Source organism: Pan paniscus, chromosome 5 (assembly GCF_029289425.2).
Source record: "Pan paniscus chromosome 5, NHGRI_mPanPan1-v2.0_pri, whole genome shotgun sequence".
Taxonomy (NCBI): Eukaryota; Metazoa; Chordata; class Mammalia; order Primates; family Hominidae; genus Pan; species Pan paniscus.
In genome coordinates, this window is record NC_073254.2 from 104,795,120 (window position 1) to 104,812,690 (window position 17,571).

General features: G+C 41.3%; 1 pseudogene; it reads right to left on the minus strand.

Annotated features, from left to right (window-relative positions):
* Window positions 1–13,143: 13,143 nt before the first annotated feature.
* LOC134730610 (uncharacterized) lies at window positions 13,144–14,108 on the minus strand (annotated as a pseudogene).
* Between the last annotated feature and the right edge of the window lie 3,463 nt (window positions 14,109–17,571).

Genomic DNA, 17,571 nt, shown 5'->3' on the forward strand with positions numbered 1-17,571 from the left:
ACAAGCCAGAATAGAGTGGGGGCCAATATTCAACATTCTTAAAGAAAAGAATTTTCAACCCAGAATTTCATATCCAGCCAAACAAAGCTTCATAAGTGAAGGAGAAATAAAATCCTTTAGAGAGAAGCAAATGCTGAGAGATTTTGTCACCACCAGGCCTGCCCTAAAAGAGCTCCTGAAGGAAGCACTAAACATGGAAAGGAACAAATGGTACCAGCCACTGCAAAAACATGCCAAATTGTAAAGGCTATCAAGGCTAGGAAGAAACTGCATCAACTAAGGAGCAAAATAACCAGCTAACATCATCATGACAGGATCAAATTCACACGTAACAATATTAACCTTAAATGTAAATAGGCTAAATGCTCCAAATAAAAGACACAGACTGGCAAATTGGATAAAGAGTCAAGACCCATCAGTGTGCTGTGTTCAGAAAACCCATCTCATGTGCAGAGACACACATAGGCCCAAAATAAAGGGATGGAAGAAAATCTACCAAACAAATGGAAAACAAAAAAAGGCAGGGGTTGCAATCCTAGTCTCTGATAAAAGAGACTGTAAACTAACAAAGACCAAAAGAGACAAAGAAGGCCACTATGTAATGGTAAATGGATCAATTCAACAAGAAGAGCTAACTATCCTAAATATATATGCAACCAATACAGGAGCACCCAGATTCATAAAGCAAGTCCTTAGAGACCTAGAAAGAGACTTAGACTCCCACACAATAATAATGGGGACTTTAACACCCCACTGTCAACATTAGACAGATCAATGAGACAGAAAGTTAACAACGATATCCAGGAATTGAACTCAGCTCTGCACCAAGTGGACCTAATAGACATCTACAGAACTCCCCACCCCAAATCAACAGAATATACATTCTTCTCAGCACCACACCACACCTATTCCAAAATTGACCACATAGTTGGAAGTAAAGCACTTGTCAGCAAATGTAAAAGAACAGAAATTTTAACAAACTGTCTCTCAGACCACAGTGCAATCAAACTAGAACTCAGGATTAACAAACTCAGTCAGAACTGCTCAACTACATGGAAACTGAACAACCTGCTCCTGAATGACTACTGGGTACATAATGAAATGAAGGCAGAAATAAAGATGTTCTTTGAAACCAACGAGAACAAAGACACAACATACCAGAATCTCTGGGACACATTCAAAGCAGTGTGTAGAGGGAAATTTATACCACTAAATGCCCACAAGAGAAAGCAGGAAAGATCCAAAATTGACACACTAATATCACAATTAAAAGAATAGAGAAACAAGAGCAAACACATTCAAAAGCTAGCAGAAGGCAAGAAATAACTAAGATCACAGCAGAACTGAAGGAAATAGAGACACAAAAAACCCTTCAAAAAATCAATGAATCCAGGAGCTGGTTTTTTGAAAAGATCAACAAAATTGATAGACCGCTAGCAAGACTAATAAAGAAGAAAAGAGAGAAGAATCAAATAGACGCAATAAAAAATGATAAAGGGGATATCACCACCAATCCCACAGAAATACAAACTACCATCAGAGAATACTACAAACACCTCTATGCAAATAAACTAGAAAATCTAGAAGAAATGGATAAATTCCTTGGCAAATACACCCTCCCAAAACTAAACCAGGAAGAAGTTGAATCTCTGAATAGACCAATAACAGGCTCTGAAATTGAGGCAATAATTAATAGCTTACCAACCAAAAAAAAGTCCAGGACCAGATGGATTCACAGCCGAATTCTACCAGAGGTACAAGGAGGAGCTGGTACCATTCCTTCTGAAACTATTCCAATCAATAGAAAAAGAGGGAATCCTCCCTAACTCATTTTATGAGGCCAGCATCATCTTGATACCAAAACCTGGCAGAGACACAATAAAAAAGGAGAATTTTGTACCAATATCCCTGATGAACGTCGATGCAAAAATCCTCAATAAAATACTGGCAAACCAAATCCAGCAGCACATCAAAAAGCTTATCTACCATGATCAAGTGGGCTTCATCCCTGGGATGCAAGCCTGGTTCAACATACGAAAATCAATAAATGTAATCCAGCATATAAACAGAACCAAAGACAAAAACCACATGATTATCTCAATCGATGCAGAAAAGGCCTTCGACAAAATTCAACAAACTTTCATGCTAAAAACTCTCAATAAATTAGGTATTGATGGGATGTATCTCAAAATAATAAGAGCTATCTATGACAAACCCACAGCCAATATCATACTGAATGGGAAAAACTGGAAGCATTCCCTTTGAAAACTGGCACAAGACAAGGATGCCCTCTCTCACCACTCCTATTCAACATAGTGTTGGAAGTTCTGGCCAGGGCAATTAGGCAGGAGAAGGAAATAAAGGGTATTCGATTAGGAAAAGAGGAAGTCAAATTGTCCCTGTCTGCAGATGACATGACTGTATATCTCCTTAAGCGGATAGGCAACTTCAGCAAATCTCAGGATACAAAATCAATGTGCAAAAATCACAAGCATTCTTATACACCAATAACAGACAAACAGAGAGCCAAATCATGAGTGAACTCCCATTCACAATTGCTTCAAAGAGAATAAAATACCTAGGAATCCAACTTACAAGGGATGTGAAGGACCTCTTCAAGGAGAACTACAAATGACTGCTCAATGAAATAAAAGAGGATACAAACGAATGGAAGAACATTCCATGCTCCTGGGTAGGAAAAATCAATATTGTGAAAATGGCCATACTGCCCAAGGTAATTTATAGATTCAATGCCATCCCCATCAAGCTACCAAGGACTTTCTTCACAGAATTGGAAAAAACTACTTTAAAGTTCATATGGAACCAAAAAACAGCCTGCATTGCCAAGTCAATCCTAAGCCAAAAGAACAAAGCTGGAGACATCACGCTACCTGACTTCAAACTATACTACAAGGCTACAGTAACCAAAACAGCATGGCACTGGTACTAAAACAGAGATATAGACCAATGGAGCAGAACAGAGCCCTCAGAAATAATGGTGCATATCTACAACTATCTGATCTTTGACAAACCTGACAAAAACAAGCAATGGGGAAAGGATTTCCTATTTAATAAAAGGTTCTGGGAAAACTGGCTAGCCATATGTAGAAAGCTGAAACTGGATCCCTTCCTTACACCTTATACAAAAATTAATTCAAGATGGATTAAAGACTTAAATGTTAGACCTAAGACCATAAAGACCCTAGAAGAAAACCTAGGCAATACCATTCAAGACATAGGCATGGGCAAGTACTTCATGTCTAAAACACCAAAAGCCATGGAAACAAAAGCCAAAATTGGCAAATGGGATCTAATTAAACTAAAGAGCTTCTGCACAGCAAAAGAAACTACCATCAGAGTGAACAGGCAAACTACAGAATGGGAGAAAATTTTTGCAATCTACTCATCTGACAAAGGACTAATATCCAGAATCTACAATGAACTCAAATTTACAAGGAAAAAACAAACAACCCCATCAAAAAGTGGGCAAAGGATATGAACAGACACTTCTCAAAAGAAGACATTTATGCAGCCAAAAGACACATGAAAAAATGCTCATCATCACTGGCCATCAGAGAAATGCAAATCAAAACCACAATGAGATACCATCTCACACCAGTTAGAATGGAGATCATTAAAAAGTCAGGAAACAACAGGTGCTTGAGAGGATGTGGAGAAATAGGAACACTTTTATGCTCTTGGTGGGACTGTAAACTAGTTCAACCATTGTGGAAGTCAGTGTGGCGATTCCTCAGGGATCTAGAACTGGAAACACCATTTGACCCAGCCATCCCATTACTGGGTATATACCCAAAGGATTATAAATCATGCTGCTATAAAGACACATGCACAGGTTTGTTCACTGTGGCACTATTCACAATAACAAAGACTTGGAACCAACCCAAATGTCCAACAATGATAGACTGGATTAAGAAAATGTGGCACATATACACCATGGAATACTATGCAGCCATAAAAAATGATGAGTTCATGTCCTTTGTAGGGACATGGATGAAGCTGGAAACCATCATTCTCAGCAAACTATCGCAAGGACAAAAAACCAAATACCGCATGTTCTCACCCATAGGTGGGAATTGAACAATGAGAACACATGGACACAGGAAGGGGAACATCACACACCGGGGCCTGTTGTGGGGTGAGGGGAGGTGGGAGGGATAGCATTAGGAGATATACCTAATGTTAAATAACGAGTTAATGGGTGCAGCACACCAACATGGCACATGTATAGATATGTAACTAACCTGCACGTTGTGCACATGTACCCTAAAACTTAAAGTATGATAAAAAAAGGAAAAAAAAATATAATTCGATTTAAAAATGAAAAAAGTCTATATATGAGAATTTGCATTAAAATTGAAAATAAATGCAAGTACGATATGTATACTTGCTATACTTGCACTATCAACTTGCAAGTATGTCAATTTAAGATAGGTCAAGTCTAGAAGTGAGTATGGGCAGGAGTAATTAATTATCTTTGTGATCTAGACTGTAAGCCTGTAGTGAGTCACATTCTTTATGTCTAAGAACTGTGACTGGTACATAATGCTGAACTGTTGGCTGTAAAATAAAATGAAGTTTTATCATAACCATATTGGCCTATGGTGGAAGTATTCCTTAAAGGAACCAAGGAGAAGTCACTTCTGGGTTTTGCACCAACAGAGAAACTTCCTATCCTTCTTCCTCTGTGTTACCAGTGTCTGCTGATTTCAGCTGGTCTTCTCACTTTTTGATACTCTTAGTTTTGGCTTCCACACTATATTTGCTTTTAAAATGTAAACTCCCAGAGGTCTGTGTTCTTGCTTTAATTTTAGCAAGCTCTAAGCCAACAACAAAGTGTTCTATGCCCAAATCTGAAAAAGCCCAGGCACAGTCCAAGCACTCAGCCTTCCAAAGTATACTTTGCAACTGACTTGCTGTGTTGGCATCAGGCAATTCATCTCTCTCCTTCCATTCATTCATTGCTAAATAGTAATAATAGTCATCCTCACTTACAGCAGTGTTTCCTTTGTCATTAAATATTTACTAAGCATCCACTGCATGACACAAACTTGGAGCTATACAGGCTAAACCAGCCAGATGCTGTCCTTGGCTTCAGAGAGCTTTTATGATACAAAAGACAGGTGGAGGCTGGGCACACAAGTACTGGTTAAGAGTATGCAAACTTGTGTGTATGTGCACGTGTGTGTGTGCCAAAGAACAAAGGATTGAACCACAGCCCATTTGCTATTTTTTTTACTACATGTGTTAGCCTTGATTTTAGGTTATCTTTGGCCATGAATAAATGGAAATATATGAATTTCAAAAGCATTGAACTTCACACTAGAGAGTAACCAGATTCTGCTTCTTTTTCTGTTTTCACAAAGGACATTCACTAGCATATGCCTAAAGGTACTCACATAGGAGGTACACAAAATGACCCCACAGAAGAATAATGAGCAACTAAACATTGACAGTAACAATGAGACTGTGGCCAATGAGATCACACCATGCAATGAGATAGGTTGGTGTTACCTAAGTGCATAATACCACTATGACATTATTCTTTATGGTAGAGGTCAACATAAGACTGAATTGCAATGGTTATTTCTGCTAAGAAAATACTTTCTCTGGACAAAAGAGGGCATTTGGAGAAATGGGAACCAAGAGGGTATAGAATGGAAATTATGCTGTGTTAATATGTCTCCAGCTATGAAGCCCCAGCCATTCCCATTAACCTTGTGTCAATTTGTATTATTTAGAGACAGTCAATTATGTGAGGTACATTATAATTTTTTTAAGCCAGCAATAGTTGGAGGTTGTCATCTGGAACCTAGCTGTGTTTCCTTTGTTTGCTTAATCTATGCTTTTGGTCTTTCTGAAAGATGAAAGTCTGCCATTTTAGCCTCAATGCCTCATAATATGTATGTTAAACTCACCACTGCCTCATTATTTATTAATGTCAATTTATCATACTTCAGTAGAGGATGGAGGCTGAAGCCACAGCAGTGACAGATGTTCCAGAAGATCAGCTTATATAATGAGAATTTGGGCCAAATCTGTTGAAAGTGGTGTTTTTTAAAAAAACACACTGACTTCAAAGAAATGAGTTGTGGCATCTGTAACATCTACAGGAGCAGTGCCAATGGAGGCTAGCGGGTCTGCAGAGGAGCAGCTCAAGTCATGCGATTACTGGAGCTTGCAGCAAAATGACTGGAACAACATCTGGGCTGCAGCAAGCTGGCCAGGACATTTTAAAAGAGCTCCTGTGGTGCCTCCAACTTTGATTTTACAGAGCTGCGGGGAAAGAAACAGGCTGTGTTCAAGAGCTCATGTGTTTTGCCTCACATGTTTTGTCCTCGCTCACTGTGAAGGGCCTCACTCAGCTGGGGACCCTGAGGGACACTCTTGGGCAGTCATTCTCTGTCTACTCTGCTAGCTCTGTAGGTTTGTGCTAGGGTCTGGGCAGGCAATCCCCACAAAGGGTATAAAATAAGAAATACCTTGCACTAATTCTTAAAATTTACACTTATTCTTTCTCAGCAAGAAACTCTCAAAGGATGCATTTGTGCAAGAAGTTGACACTGATCAGTTAGTTGGTTTTGGATAATATGCTAGTTGGAAACAAAATAGGATGTGTATGTGTGTGTACATCTGTGTGTGTGTGTGTGTGTGTATATGCATGGTGAGGGAGTGAGGAAATTATGTTCTACAACTGAGAATTAAGAATATCCATTCCCAGTACCCCAGTATGATTCTCAGTATCACAACATCACAGTGTTTAAAAGCACTTTTTCCCTGTCCTCTCTAGAATATTCATTTACTTAACAAATATTATTGTGAACCTAACATGTGTGTGACATATAGTAGAGAGGATCCTGGACAGAGACCACCTGGGACTGAATCCCAGCCTTGTAGCCCACCAGTTTCATGAGCTTCTACTACCGAGATGCTTTGGAAAACATTTATAAGGTGCTTTGGAAACCCTGAAGTTCCATAACATAACACAGGAGGTGGGACAGCAGAGTGATGAAAAGCATGGTCCCTGGAGCCAGGATCCTTGGGTGCAAATCTTGACTTTGACACTTACAGGCTGAGTGACTTTGGTCACATTATTTAATCTCTCTTTATTACTCAGTGTTCATGTCTATAAGATGGGGTGATAATAATAGCATATATTACAGAGGCTTGTTGTTAGGAGCAAATGTGTTAATATATAAGATATCTTTAGAATTTTACTTGGCACATACAAACCATTATTAAGTATTTGATCCATTAAAACTCTCTCTCTCTCCTGCCCCCATCCCTTCCCCCAAAGCCCATAGTGGCACATGTGTCAGAGACCTTAGTTGAGGCCTTAGTCAACTCACAACCTCAGATCATATGTAGGGAGGGATATGGGAAAAGAAATGACCTAAACCAGTAAGAAGGAGAATGAGAAAGCTCAGTTCTTTCTCTTTCCTCATTTCTAGTCATAGATGCTTAATGGCATTTGCAAATGCCTACCCAAATATGCCAGCAGCAAAAGGAATTTAAAAATAACTTAAATATGATATAATTTTCATGAGATATTGTATTTAATGCAATCTCCAAAAGTGACACTTATCCTGGTAGGACATTTTAGATTCAAGTGCTTCAAGAACTAACAGAATCATCCCAATGCGGAGGCCCCATAAATGATCACTTTGGGAAAAGCATTTTTTTTCTTTTTATAAACTCAGTAACAGCAGAAACAGATCATAGTCTCTAGAAGCCACAGTGATAATCTTTCCTATACAACCATTTTCACTTTATGATGAAAGATGGTGTTGGGGCCCAGCAGATTTTTCTTGAAGTTTATAATGAGTCAACTACACAGACAAGAAGTCCAGCCTCCTCTTTGATATCTCCCTTTTTCCCCTTATCTAAGCCAACTCAGTGTTACTTTTTATTGGATTTCCATTACTTCAATGTTCTTCATGGAGCCTCAGTTCCTGTAACTATTACAGCTGATGGTAGTTTAGTACTTTGAACATAATTAATTAAATCACTGCATCACACAGGCCAGACATATTTCCATCAAAAGTTGCTATCTTGTCTTCCAGCTTAGAAACCTTGGCATAGTGCCTTCCTGGAAATCCTGGATTGCATCTAAAACCATGTGGCAGAGGGAGAAACAACAGACAGGCCATCCTGAGAAGACTCAGGCTGGGACGAAAGCTCTGCTCTCCAGGGACAAAGCAGCAGGGGACCAGCCATGCTCAGAAATACTCCACTGGCCAGTGCACATTTTTTTGAGCAATTTCACTTGCTTCCACACCACCTGCCCCCCTAACACTTCTATTAAAGTGGCAAATAAATCTGATACCCAATTTCAACTGCACTTTCTTTCCAAAATATACGTAACACTAATACACCTGGTGTATTTACTGCTTATTATTAACCAATAATCATTTCCATGGAGTATGAAAGAAATTCCTCTTTTCTCCAACAATCCTCTAAAGATCGTCTTTATATGAGAACATATCCTGGGTCACAACAATTAACCATCTATAAAGAAAGACTCGATTTTTTCCTTTGACTGATGAAGTACTATATGGCTACTACAATGAATATAAGGAAAGAAGTAAAGGATAGTAGCACTTACTAAATACCTATTATATATCAGACCTATTCTGTGACTTCAAAGATCTTACATTCATATTGTTAATCTAAGGCTAACAAGCTCACAGTAGTGGCTACCACTTTTAAAGCGCTTTCCAATGATCCTGCGTTCCATCTCTGTGTGCTTCTCTTTTCAGTCCTTACATTTTAAACAAAAGATACCGTTTCGCTACCAGGTACAAAGTACACACAGGTACCAGATATCCTAATGCTCCTACTTCTCATTTTTCCAGTAATTCCTAGGTAAGACTACATTTGCTATAGTATTCAACAGAATAACATTACGTTCCCCAGTCATAGAGCTATTTCTCTGACTGATGCTTCAGAACTCTGTCCAGTATGGTAGCCACCAGACACATGGCTACTGAGCACTTGAAGTGTGGCTAATGTAGCTGCAGAACTAGAGTTTTAAAATTTTGCTCAATCTTAATTAACATAAGTTTACATTTTAAACCGAAAGCAGTGTAAAAAGTGAAAATTCACTTACTGTTAGTGTAAAATAGAAACTGGAGCTCAAAGACTAAGTACAAAAACAGTAAAATCCTACAGAATTAAGTTTTATATTAGTTATATGTTTAAATAATAATATTTAAGATACATTGGGTTAAATCAATTATTAAAATTAATTTTACTGTTTTTTCTTTTAATTTGGCCAGTAGAAAATTTTAAATGGCATATGTGGCTCATCTTCTATTTCTATTGGGCAATGATGCTCCAGAAAGAGAATTATAAAAAGAATAGAAAGAGTATTCTCTACACCCGGAATGTATAGGGTGAAGAATAGAGGGGGAAAAAATGAAAAAATACTAATTTAACCCAGCTAACTACATGAAAGAAAAATAATTTTATCTGAGACTAAATCATGGACTCATTATTCCCCATAGGATTAATTTTCCATTCCATGTTCCTCATTAAATCTGACCTTGAGAAATCCTTCACTGGCCACTTCTGGGTGGTAAGATTGCCTTGTGTGATGCTGACTACTCAATGTCTGATCACAACTTACCCCTCTATCCTTTAGTAATCCAGTAGAAGGTTATAGAAGATAAAATTTTATTCATTCATTCATTCATTCGTTCATTTATGTCTACATGATCTGAGGTCCATGTTTTTGGATAGCACAATTTGGCATGCAAATATAATAAATAAATTGAGTTTCAAACATTTTTAAAAGTACTTAAATGGTATATTAAACACACAGCTTACAGCAATGGCATTAAATGTCCCGTATGTGATTTTTTTGGGGGGGTGCTTAATGAGATGAAAGGATTACACAAAATGTTTTTGTCAAAATGATTCTGTAAAGTGGGACTGTAGATCAAAGTTCACCACTGTCAAATATACAACTTGAGAACAAACTAAAGTGCTGCTATTAATCATGGTTTCTGGGGATTTGATGACACAGATTAAACTGCTGTAAAGAATACTGCTGTGCATCATGTTCTTGCAACTGTCATCAGCACTTCTGCCAAGTGTCCACAGATCATGAAGAAAAGCTGCCTAACCTCTACTGGAGGTATCTCTCTCACTGAGCTTAGTCAAGAATATGAATAGCAGGTTTAAGTTCATGACAATACCTCAAAGATACTGTGTCTGCAAAGCCGCTGCTTTCTTAGGGAAGAAAAGGCTTGATGAGTTTGAGAGGCAAAATGGAGGTGGAACATGAAGCAAGTAAACTGAGATCAGATACCACATGACTTTCATTTCTATCTAACTTTCAATCAGATAGACTTTCCATAAATATTCTGTAAAATATTTTAAATAATTTATAATGTGCCATATTTCAGAGGTCTGAGGCTATGTAATTTTTTTTTTTTTTTTTGAGACAGAGTCTTGCTCTGTTGCTCAGGCTGGAGTGCAGTGGTGCTGTTACTGGGTGGGTCTTTGTTCTTAGAGCTCCTAAGATGGTGGCGGGCCACTCCCAAGATGGGGCAGCAAGCCTTTTATTCTCTGACCTGGGGTTCCTGGCCTCACAGATTCCAAGGAATGGAACCTTGGGCCACGTGGTGAATGTTATAGCTGTATTAGAAGCCATGGGGTCACAGAAGAGAACCATGGAAACCAGCACCTAGCGTTTAGCTTGATTAGGATGAACGTAGGCACTTAGCCATGCAGGAACAATGGTGAGACTCTAGCCCGAACGGGAGCGTCAGTGGGTGCCTCGCTGGATCAGAAATGCAGCAGACACCCTGCCAGATCCAGAGGGGTGGAAGTCAATGGCGGGTCTGCAACGGCGGTGAACAGCAGTGGCGGACGGTGAGCGAAAGCTCAGCAGGAGCCAGAACAAACGTGGACCAGAAGAGTGTGCAGTTGCAAGATTTAACAGTGAAAACAGAGCTCCACACAATCGGAGGGGACCCAAAGGGGGTTGCCACTCCCTGCTCGAATACCTGGGTTTGTATCCCGATCATTGACCCTCCCCCTGTGCTCTCAGGTGATATATGATTTGACTATTTCTTTACCTCCTGCTTTTAGCCTAATTTGTATTTTAGTGAGCCATCTTTACTACCTGATTGGTCATGTGTGAGCTGAGTTACAAGCCCCGTGTTTAAAGGTGGGAGCAGTCACCTTCCCAAGCTAGGCTTAGGAAGTCTTAGTTGGCCTAGGAAATCCAGCTAGTCCTGTCTCTCAGTACCCCCTCTCAACAGGGAAACCCAAGTGTTGTTGGGGAGGTTGGCCAACAACGGCTTTAACTGCTTCCTGCTGAATTGGGGTGTAGTAGGGGTTGTGCAGTTGAGATTTCCTCAGGAGGGATGCCTTCGATGTCATCAACATTGGAGCATGGGCTAGCAGGCCCGTCCAGGGGTCCGCAGTAGATCTTAGTCATGGACTGCATCTGGGGCTCCAATTGAAGAACCATTTGTAGTTTTACAGCTTTGATTCTGGAAGACACAAACTTAACAAGGAGGTTAAAGATACAGGGATTGAAATGTATGGCCTGAAGTGCAGGGGCATATGGGTGTGGGCGGTGAAAGTGGAGTGTGCTTTAGAAAAACTCCTATACTATGGGGTATCAACGTTTCCGGGAAGCCGCATTCTCCATAGAAGCTCTTGGTAAGGGGAGCTACTGGTAGTGCAGTGGCATGGAGAAGGTGCAGTGAGTATGAAAGGGGATAAGAGAACAGTAAAAAGAAAAATATGGCAAGGGAGGGCCATGGGGATCTATGATTCTAGTTACTTTCCTCACAGTTGTCACTTGAAGAGCAGGCACAGATCCTCCAGAGGTTCACAGGAATAGTTAGCATTGTTTTCTGGATTTTTGGGTTCCTTTGGCAGTATCCAGGGTTTGACTCGAGTGTGATGTATGCAAAACTCCACTCCAGCCACTTTAACTGTGGTTGGGGTAGATAAAAATGACTGGGTAGGGTCCTTCCCAGGATGTATCTAGGGATGGGGAATTAGAGAGAACGGACTTGACTAATACCATGTCACTAGGGTGGAATAGTTCCTCTCCCTCCTCTCGGGGACAGGTTCCCTGTGATGTTTTAAGAACTTGTTGATATTTGGCTAAGGAGGTGATGTCTGCAACTAAGTTGGCCATCTCTCAGTCAAGCACAAGGTCATTGGTTAGGAAGGGCCGTCCATATAGCATCTCGTATGGGCTAAGTCCTGCTTTTTGGGGAGAGTTATGGATTCTTAGTAAGGTTATAGGCAACAGAGCAGGCCATGCAATGTGGGTTTCTTGGGTTAGCTTTTTTAGATGTTTGAGTGTTTCATTCATTTTCTTGACTTTTCTGGAGGATTGTGGCCTCCAGGCACAGTGTAAGTGATATTGTATGCCTAACACCTGGGATACTCCCTGGGTTACTGCAGCCTTGAAAGCGGGGCCATTGTCACCCTGTAATCCTGGGGGAAGTCCAAATCTGGGAATTATTTCATTAGTGCCTTTATTACCTCTTGGGCCTTTTCTGTCGTACAAGGAAAAGACTCCACCCAACCAGTGAAAGTATCTGCCCAGACTAGTAGATACTGAAATCCCTGACATTTGGGCATGTGGGTAAAATCTAGTTGCCAGTCTTCCCCTGGGTAATGGCCTGTTCTTTGTTCTCCTGAAGGAGCATGGCGATAAGGCAGGGGATTATTTCTTTGGCATGCTTCACGGGCCCTATCTGCTTGATAGTTTTGAAAAGGCCTGGTCCAGTAAATAATGATTTGGCCATCTGATGGGTGCTATCAATGCCTAAGTGAAAGGTCTGGTGAAGGGTTTTAAGAAATTTCCACTGGTTAGCTGCAGGCAAAAATATTTTTCCTTCTTTGGTGGCTAGCCATCCTGAGGGGAGGAAACTATGTCCTCGTGAGGGTCCCCATTCTATTTCTTCTGCTGAGTACTGGGGCTTGGTTTCCTGGAGGAGATTACCTCATACTAGGGGTCCTTCTATAAGCATTTTGAATGGAGGGTCCCAACTTGCAGCTCTTTTGGCTTCAATATCTGCTTGGTGGTTCCCTTCTATTTTCCTTTCTGATGACCCCAGTAGTGTAAGACTGCCACCTCTTTAGGTTCCTGTACAGCCAATAATAATCTCCTAATGGCTTCCTGATGTCTGATAGGTGTTTCCTCAGAAGTTAGGAATTCCCTTTCTCTCCATATTGCTGTGTGGGCATGGAGGACTAGGTAAGCATACTTAAGAGTCTGTATATATATTTGCCCTTTTCCCTTCTCCTAATTCTAGTGCCCGAGTGAGGGCTATTAGTTCTGCCAGCTGAGCGCTAGTTCGTGGAGTGAGGGGATTTCTTTCAAGTATTCCATTATCACTGACCACTGCATATCCCACCTTTCAAAGTCCTTTTTCTACAAAGGAGCTTCCATCAGTATACAAGCTGAGTTTGGGATCAGTCAAGGGAACCTCTAGAAAGTCCCCTTGAGCAGCATAGGTTTGCGCATTTACTTCTTGACAGTTATGTTCTATCTTTTCTTCATTATCTGGAAGAAATGCAGCTGGATTAAGAGTTGCACAAGTGTACAGTCACAGCACTGACCCTTCAAGTAATACAGCCTGATATTTAAGCAAACGGTTGTCTGACAGCCACAAGTCTCCTTTAGCAGTGAGTATGCCGTTCACATCATGAGATGTCCACACGATAAGATCTCTTCCCTGTATTATCTTAACTGCTTCAGATACTAAGACTGCTACTGCTGCCACTACCCATAAACAATGAGGCCAACCCTTCGCCACTACATCAATTTCCTTACTAAGGTATGCCACAGGTTGCAAGCTGGTTCCTTGGACCTGTATAAGGACTCCTAGAGTTATTCCTGTTTTTTTCTGTGACATATAAAGAAAAGTCTTGCCCTGTTGGCAAGCTTAACACTGGGGCTTGGGTTCAGGCCTTCTTTAGGGCCTGAAAGCCACTTCTGTTTCAGGTGTCCATTCTACTAAATGGGTATCGGCTTTCTGAGTTTCCTTAATTAGTGTGTATAATGGCCTGGCTATTTCACCGTACCTGGGAATCCATATTTGGCAGAAGCCTGTTATGCCAAGGAACCCCCTTAATTGCTTCAGGGTTTTGGGATGAGGATAAGCCAGGATAGACTAGATACATTCCTCACTGAGGGTACTGGTGCCTTTGGATAGTTGTAGCCCTAAGTATTTATGTAAGCAGAGCTGAGCCTTTGGTTTGGAAAACTTGTAGCCACAAGTGGTGAGGAAGTTTAAAAGCGCTTGGGTGGCTTGATGGCACGAGGTTTCTGAAGGGGCAGCTAGAAGTAAGTCATCCACATACCGAAGGACATGAGTGTCCAAGTATGAGAACTGGCTCAAGTCTTGGGCTAATGCCTGGCCAAATAGATGGGGGCTATCCCTGAACCCTTGGGGTAAAACAGTCCAGGTGAGTTGAGACGTTGGGTTCGAAGGATCTTCAAAGGCAAACAAGAATTGAGAGTCAGGATGTACAGGGGTGCAAAAAAAGGCATCCTTAAGGTCCAGGACTGTAAACCACTCTGCTTCCTCTGGTATTTGGGAAAGCAGAGCATAAGGGTTAGGTACAGCTAGGTATAGAGGGACAACGGCCTCATTGATAATCCTGAGATCTTGCACTAACCTCCATTGTCCGTTGGGTTTCTGTACTCCTAAAATTGGAGTATTGCAGGGGCTATTGCATGGTTTTACTAGGCCTTGGGCTTTTAGGTCCTTAACAATCTTTTGCAGTCCTTGTTGGGCCTCGGGTCTGAGGGGGTACTGCCTTTGGTAGGGAAAGGAGGCAGAATCCTTTAGTTGAACTTGAACAGGACGGGCATTCTTTGCTCATCCTTATTGTCCTTCTGTTGCCCAGACTTCAGGATTAATTCCTTCCTCAAGTAGGGGACAACAAACAGATGTTCCTTCTCCTATGTTCAGGTGTATAATGGACCCTGCTTTTGCTAGAATGTCTCTCCCTAACAAAGGAGTGGGGCTTTCAGGCATAATTAGAAAGGCATGTGAAAAGAGTAAAGGTCCCCAGTCACAACTCAGTGGTTGGGAGAAGTATCTAGTGACTGCCTGTCCTAGGACACCTTGGATAGTGACAGATCTGGAGGATAGTTGTCTGGGACGGGAGAGTAAGACTGAGAAGGCTGCGCCAGTGTCCAGAAGACAGTAAACCTCCTGGTCCTCAATGGTCAAGCATACCTGGGGCTCTGTGAGGGTGATGGCATGGGGTGGCGCTTGCCCTGGGCACCCTCAGTCTTGCTGCTGGATCATCTGGTTAGTGGCTTCTGATTCAGAGGACCTTCATCCCCTGGGGCAGTGGGCCTTCCAGTGATTCCCTTGACATAAGGGGCATGGACGAGGGGGCAGCTTATTCCTATTTGGATAATCTTTTTTAAAGTGTCCTTGTAGACCGCACTGGAAATAAGCCCTATTAGGCATTTGATTTGCCCAGCCTTTCCATGTTCCAGAGCCTCCAAAGTCTGCTTGCCTGAGAGCCATGACTAAAGCAGTGGCCTTTTTCTTATACTATTTGTCCCATTCTGCCTGCTCCTCCTGATCTCTCTGATAAAAAACTGAGGTTGCCAAGTTCAATAGGGTTTCTAAGTTTTGCTCCGGGCCTAAGGTGGACTTTTGTTTTTTTTCTAATATCTGCAGCTGACTGAGTGATAAACTTATCCTTTAAGATTATTTGGCCTTCCATAGAGTCAGGTAACAGAGAGGTATGCTTCCTCAATGCTCCCTTAGTCTCTCCAGAAAGGCAGTAGGATTTTCTTCATTTCCCTCTATTACAGTGGACATCATTGAATAATTTATAGGCTTCTTCCTAGTTTTCCTTAGTCCTTCTAGCATGCAAGTTAGCAAATGTCTGCAGCACCAATCTCCATGTTCTGATTCTGTGTCCCAGTGAGGGTCTACACTGGGAACTGCCTGCTGGCCTGTGGGGAATTGTTCTCCTTCCTCTGTTGCAATCCTATCATTGACCTGACTGAGATACCAGAGCTCGCCAAACTCTCAGGCTGCAGTTATGGCGGCACTTCTCTTATTTGGGGCTAGTGTCTAATTTAGCAGTAACATATCTCTCCATGTCAGATCAAAGGATTGTCCTAACCCTTGTAAAACATCAGTATAGCCATCAGGGTTATCTGAGAATTTACCTAGGTCTATTTTAATTTGTTTCAAGTCTTAGAGGGAAAAAGTTGCATGCACTCTGACTGGGCCGAATTCTCCTCCCACCACTTGGATGGGGCATAATCAGGGAATATTGGCACTCTTGGGTTCATTGTTTACCCCTTTGTCTATCTCTTTTTGGACCATTTGGGTTGAAGGGGGGGGTCCTTATTAGTTGGAGAAGGAGCCGGGGGAACAACAGGGCAGGGGGGCAGACTCTGAGGGCTTCCTGTAGGGCATAAATTTACACTTTTTACATAATTGCGAGTTGTCTCTTAATGAAAAAAAGGTTGTACATATGGCACTTCACTCCATTTGCCCTCCTTTCTACAAAAGAAGTCTAGCTGTAAGATGGTGTTATAATGTATACTTCCCTCAGGGGGCCAGCTTTCTCCCCCTTGAAGAGCATATTGTAGCCAGGCGGTAATGCAGAAGAATATAAGTCATTTCTTTCTTAGCGTCTGAGGGTCAAATTGGTCCCAATTCTCCAGAATACATCTTAGGGGCATTTTTGCCTTGGGGGGAATGTTTCCCATCTGAAAAAAGAACATAGGGATGCCAGCACCCCTAGTTATTTTCTGATGAGCATTAGTCCTAGAGCGTCCTGTATGGTCCTAATGCTTACTCCTTTCCAGGGTGTGTAACCAACCATGGACCTCTGCTTATCGGATTAGTTATGCTCACCGATGTAGCAGTTCTGCACCTGTTTTCCCACCTCTATTGACCACAGAGAAAGGGTTCTGGGCTGCTGGATTCTTGTGGTCCTTTACCAGCATGCCCAAAATATTGGCAATAGCCTTTGCTCTCAGGGTGAGTTCTAGAGCTGGGCTGGGTTCCTGAGTATTTCGTAACAACCCAGTTGCCCCATCAAGATGCATTCCCATAAACAACAGTTCTTATGCAAATTCATTTCAGAGAGGGTGTAGGTAATCTTCTGAGTCAGGATTGAGATAGAGTTTTTTTTAAAGATGATAACCATTTTTTCCAAAGCAAACTTCCTTTATGTGTGTGGACTAAACTGTCTAAGGCCACAAGATTAGAAATTAGGATAATACAGGTTACACTGTGAACTTTTAGCAAAATTTACTTTTGTTGAAAACCTTGTAAGTCTGGAATTTCAATTATCCTTTGTTATTAATAAGACCTTGTTTAGTCTAAATTAACTTAGAATTGGTATAGATGGTTCCTTTCTGTTTCTGTATTTTAAGGCTTGGCTGAGTGCCAACAGCTCCCACGTTTGAGCAGACCAATTATTAGGCAATTTTCCTAACTCTGCTTCTACAAGAGTTTCCCTATCAATATTTGAATACACATTGTGGTTTTTTTCCCCTCAATCACGCGAGAGGAACCATCTATT